Genomic DNA, 6,623 nt, shown 5'->3' on the forward strand with positions numbered 1-6,623 from the left:
CAGTATGTGATCAAGCATCTCCATTATTGGAATAAAATAAAAACTTTCAAGATCATGGTTGTGCAATAGAGAAAACAATTTTACCTCTGCACTAACACTCAAATGCTACACTAATCTACAGTAATTCTGCTATTGCATTTGGAAGCAATTCCTTCTATTCATTCAGAGATAACTGTTACAATACAATAGGCTGCCTCCTGCCTTTTCCCCTCAGTGAGCAAAATATGCTGTTCATTGCAAAGTAACCTAACAGTAGTAGGTTTACGTGTTTATTTCTATGTGAATTAACGTGTGCATGAAGACCATCAGGAGGCTTGGTTTGTATTATGAGGCTATAGGAAAACATGTACATGGGCTACAGGACATTCCAACAAAATGTGCACAGGGAGGAGATTATGGCCTTCCTCAGATTTTAGTGAAAAATCTAATAAAAGATTCTTTGCCTCTAGTAGTCCCACCAGTGCAACTCTGGCTCAAGAATTGAGCAGGCTGGATGGTTTCAGTATCATTATGTAAAGGAAATTATTTGTTAAACGAATATTGCACTTTCGTTCTCTATGTACCACTACGGATTTGACTCACTGATTTTTCTCTTTGTGTCTTAAGTTTAAACCTTGCTTCCGGATTTAAATCAATCACTCTAGGTAGAAGAAAATTAATTTTGTATGAGAAAATGACCAAAAGTCCCTTGCTACTTCCCATTCTTAATTTGAATGTTTGATGTTAACATTTATACACCAAAAAACACTCCCTTCCATGCCTGCCTGTAAACTGATACTTAATCATTTCAAACTATATCCTTACTGCCCACCTAGAATGAGGAACGGATAGTAGTTTAATAGATGACAACAAATATGAGATACATATATTAATTTACCAGTGCTTCTATTTTTCTTTTATCATCATGTTTTTCTAATTTTCTGTTTTCTCCATCTTCTCTGCCAACTCCATTATGGGATGCTTTCTTTTAAAATACGATTGGCCACTCTGACCTTTACTCTAATTAAACAAAGCAGATCATCTAGAAGTGACAGATTATTTTACAGTTGGCATCATTGGGTCTCTTAGTTAAAAATCCCTGTTACATGTTAAACATTTAGGCTCGGAATGTGATTCCTGTCACTGAATGGTGTCAACTTTCACACAAACAAGCTAAAATAAACACGAACGATGTAAAGCTTATAGCTAGAGAAATCAACAGTATCTGGGGAATGTAAAAAAGGAGGAATTGAGTATCCACAGCCAAAAGAATTCAAGGCATGAAAATCCCAGGCTAATCACCCTAGACATCTTTGCTTGATTTGATTAAAACATATGTTTTGAATGATGCTTCGATTTAAAAATAGTAGCAAGTCAAAGTACAACTCAATGCCTCTCGAAGTTGGGGAAATGAGGTCACAATAATTACTCAAAAAGAGCTAGTGGAGGATAAAAGGGCATTACAGTGCCTACTTTTCCATCCCTACCTTTGACTTTCCTAAGAGTGTCATGGCATGTAATAGCAGTTTCTGAAGTGAGATGACATCACCATATTTAATGCAACAAAAAGGGAAGGGATTTTGCATACATTTACAATAATAAGGATAGTGTGTTTATTTTGTATGCAATGTGAAACCAAAGAACATTACTGACTTTTAGAGGCTTTGTTTTATAGAATAAAAACCATCAGATTTCTTTCCTGTCTGTATGAGTGTCTTAAATCCTTCCATTTTGCTGCAAAGCTTTAGATTAAGTGCTGAGTGACATCCATGTGCCAAAAGTTGTGCTATATTAATATTCAAAGAAAGAACAAAGTAATGAGACTTAATGTAAGTATTAAAAATATTCTGTGTGTGTATCCTTTTTTAATGTTATTCACACATAACCAAAATACATTTCCCTATCCTTTAGTAGTAGTGGCTGTTTCTTTGCATATATCTTTATACGTAATTTCCCTTTTTCTTTTAAGACTATGGTTCTTAAAGGAGAGGTAAAGGAGGTCCAAAGTCATAAGAACAGAAGTAAATACATGGAGGTAGAATGTGGTGCGGTAAGCTAGCAAATTGTGTAATATGCCACACAGGCTTCTATCCTAAATGCCTGACATTCTTCCTTTTGAACATCTCTTGTACAAATGAAAGAGAGCAGGAGAGACAGGATCTTCTCTTTAGGAATACCATTACAATGCTTGGCTCAATTTCCTGCCTCCCCCTTTTCACCCCACCCCAACTTTCCAGTTAGGAAAGTTGTAGCTTTTAAGTAATGCTTGAATACTCAAGGAGACAAGTTCAGAGGATTCTCTTGTGACTTTGTAGCTTCTCAGCTTGAGCTGATATTAGGTATCCCTGACTGCTGTCAGCCTTAGAAGATCTGTCATCCAGTCCTCACCTCCTGGATGAAACGCCATTGGGTGTAGCTTTGAAAACCGCATTGCTTTATGTTCTCAACATTGGACTTGCTCCCCACACATGGCTGTCAGCATTATGCTCATTCTCTGAAAACCATGTATTCTAAAGGATTTCTCACTAACATGAAGGCCCAAAGCAATGAACAATATTAAAAATGTTGCTTTTCCTACCTTTATAAGTGTCACTGCATATGTAAATATAACTTTCCTAACAAATTTTTTTGAGGGAACCATCTGAAATAATATGGAAATGTTCATATGAGATCATATGTTGAGCCCCTTTTCTTTTCCTCTGGTATTTTGACATCAATATCCAAAGTAAATCTATACTTTTTCAATTCAGTTTATTAATTCAGGTTTTTGAATACACAGCAAATTATTTTTATTAATTATCTTTTTTTGAATACAAAGCTTTTGACAACTATAAAGACACTGATGTATTGAAAAAATTATTTTGGTTAGTGCTAAAATTATTTGTAAGAACCAGATTATTTTAGACACCAAATCTTTTTAGGGGAGAGGTTTTAAATTCAAAATTCTGGTTGAAACGTACAAGGTAGATGAAAGGAAGAGTAACCCTAAGTGGATTTCTTCTCTCCATTTTTGAGTGAAGGTGACAGAGGAATCAGGTCTTCAACTCTCAGAGAACAGGGATATTCTAATTTGCTGATTTTTTTGACATTACGATAAGCCAGGTCTGAGGAGGTAAACCTGCTACCTGTGTATGCTAGCCATCACTAAGCACGAATGACCTGATTCATTCAATGTGAGTGTATCTGGCGACACTCACTCACTGTCCTGATAAACACTGTTCTCGCACGAAAGAACACTGAGAGGAAAAGCGAAAACGTCTGCAGTAGTTTCCAAGAGGAGTATGTTTTTCTCTTTTTCTAGTATAATGCCTAACATGTGCTGAGCATCACATGGGGACAGATCTCAGGTTTTGAGATGGCTAAAGCTATCCCATTGGGATAATCTTTTTAAGAAAAAAGCATTAAGCTCATGCTCTAAAAGCCATATATTCTAAAGGATTTCTCACTAACATCAAGGCCCCAAGAAATGAACAATATAAAAAAGGTTGCTTTTCCTATCTTTGTATCACTTCATATGTAAATGTAAGTTCTGTAGCAAAGTTTTCCTGGGGAACTCTCTGAAAATAATATAAAAATGTTCTCATGGGATCATATGTTTATCACTTTTTCCTTTTCTCTGATATATTTTACATTAATATCCAAAATAAACCTTTATCCTTTTAAGAAAAAAGATCACAAAATTAACAAATATTAATTTTTATTTTGCATGAGAAAAAGAAATCACAACAAATTACACATTTTAAAGATCTCACAAATGTCACAAACACCACAAAATCCAGAAAAATAGCATAATATTTTTATCAATTAACTGCCTGTCATACCGCTATAATATCTCTTTGTATTTTGGTTGCCCTCTTTGAGTGTTCCTTTGAGATGGTTTGGCTCTGTGTCCCCACCCAAATCTCAAGTTGAATTGTGGTCCCTAGTATTGGAGGTGGGGCCTGGGGGTGACCCCAAAAGTGGTGACTGGATCATGGGGGTGATGACTGGATCATGGGGGTGGTGGTTTCTGATGGTTTGGTGCCATCCCCTTGGTGTTGTCTCATGATGGAGTTCCCATGAGATCTTGTTGTTTAAAAGTGTGTGGCACTTCCCCCTTCACACTCTCTTTCATGCTTTACCGTGTGAACAAGGTGCTTGCTTCCCCTTCTCCTTCTTCTATGATTGTAATTTCCTGAGTCCTCCCCAGCCATGCTTCCTGTACAGACTGCAGAACCATGAGGCAATTAAAACACTTTTCTTTTAAAATTACCCAGTCTCAGGTAATTCTATATAGCAGTGTGAGAACAGACTAATACACTCATCTTGAACAATGTGATGTCATTTTCTGCAGAGAATAGAAAGATGATTCTGCTTTTCACATAGTGTGGTTGATTGAAATGTATTGTTACTGTTTTTCTATTACTGATAGTTGACAACATTTTTTTAGGTTCAAAATCACTGCAGTAACATAATACACATTTTTATGGGGAACCTGTATCAATTTTATTTGACATATGAGCTATAAGATCCATAAGGATTTTCCACAGATGAGATTCTGGCCCTGTGCCTTTGTTCTCCTCCATTACCCACTTCCATCTTGGTGACAAAAATTGTAGGACATATCTCTTTTGCAGTCAGTCTCTGTCCCTGCACCATTTCCTCATGACACAGCATGAATTAGGCAGTTTGTAACGCGAGTATTCCTAGAAGCCATTCAGATACCAGGACAACTAGAAGCATCTTACTAAGAAGTTAGTGTGACATTGAGATTCTTCTCTGGGTCTCAGGCCACTTGTGGCCCCTAGATAAAGCAGTTAAAGTGTATCAGTTTAAATTTCTGCAGTTGCTCCAATGCTGCCCAACATAAGGAGAAGGAGCTGAAAGGGAAATTGGAGTGGAAAAAGATAATAGTCTTGGCCAATTAGAGTTAAAATACTTCACTTTTGCAGACTTTACAAAACACCACATGAACAGGGCTTCCTCCTGAGGCTTTGGGTGGGCCCATGCAAGTGAGGCATCCTGAAGTTTAAGCCTTACCACTTTGATGTTAAATCCATATTTGGGGCCAAATGCTATTTTATAACTTTTATATGCAATTTATTTATTTATTTAGATATAACTCATGTACTATAAATTTCATCATTTTAAAATCTATAATTCAGTATACATTAGTATAAGATTGTGTCACCATCACCACTATAGAATTCCAAACATTTCCAACACCTCTAAAAGAAATGCTGCACTGGTAGCAGTCACTCCTTACTCTCCGTTAGCCGCAGCCCCTGTCAATCATGAATCTGCTACTATTTCTAAGGATATGCTCATTCAGGACATTTCATATGGATCATGTAATATTTGGCCTTTTGTGTTGGTTGGCTTCTTTCACTTAGAATGCTTTCAAGGTTTATCCATGTTGTTGCATGCATTAATGTTTCAATCCTTTTTGAGCCCAAATAATATTCCATTGTATTGATATACCAGGTTTTATTGTTCTATTCCTCTGTTCATGAATATTTGTGTTGTTTTCCACTCTGGCTATTATCTACAGGACTGCTGTGAACATTTGTATCCAAGTTTTTGCGTGGACATATATGTTCAGTTCTCCTGAGTATATACTTAGAAATGGAATTGCTGGGTCATATGGCAACTCTATGTCTAGTTTTTTAAGGAACTGCCAAACTGTTTTCTTAAGTATCTGTGCTATTTCCTATACTTACCTACAGTGAATGAGAGTTTGAGTTTCTCCATATTCTTACCAACACTTTTTATATTCTGTCATTTTTTATCATAGCCTTCCTAGTGGGTATGAAATTCCATTTCAGTGTGGTTTTGATTTGCATTTCCCTAATGATTAATGATATTGGAGCAACTTTTCATGTATTTTATTTGCTATTTGTGTATTTTCTTTGGAAAATGTCTATTCAAATATTTGTGTTAATTTCTAATTGAGTTACTAATCTACTTATTGAGTTAGAAAAGCTCTTTATATATTCTAATACTATTCTCTTATCAGGTATAGGATTTGCAAATATTGTCTCCCACATGAGTCGTTTTTCACTTTCTTGAGATGCTACAAGTCTTGTACTTCTTTGTTATATTTATTCCTAAGTATTTTTTTGATGCAATTGTAAATGGAATTTGTTTTTAAATTTTGTTTTTATATTATTCACTGCCTGTATATAGAAATGAATTGATTTTTTATGTGGTTCTTGTATCTTTTAAGATTGCTGAACTGACTTATTAGCTATAATAGTTTTGGAATTTTTTACATAGAAATTCCTTAGGATTTTCTCTATAGAAGATCATGTCATCTACAAACAGATAATTTTGTTTTTTCTTTCCAGTCTGGTTGCTTTTCATTTCTTTCTCCTGTCTAATTTTCCCAACCTTGTGTTTCTGGGATAAATTTCACTTGGTCATGGTGTATATACTACTTTATATGTCACCAGATCAGTGTACTAGTATTTTCTTGAGAAGTTTTATGTCTATATATATATAGCTTTCTTTCTTGTAATGTGTCTTTCTGTCTTTGGTTTTGAAAATGAGTTGAGAGGAGCTTCCTTGTTTTCTTTCTTTCTTTCTTTTTTTTTTTTGAGTTGTGAATAATTGGAGTTAATTCTTTTTTAACTGTTTGGTAGAACTCAGCAGTGAAGCCATCTGGT

This window comes from Pan paniscus, chromosome 7 (assembly GCF_029289425.2).
Source record: "Pan paniscus chromosome 7, NHGRI_mPanPan1-v2.0_pri, whole genome shotgun sequence".
Classification (NCBI taxonomy): domain Eukaryota; kingdom Metazoa; phylum Chordata; class Mammalia; order Primates; family Hominidae; genus Pan; species Pan paniscus.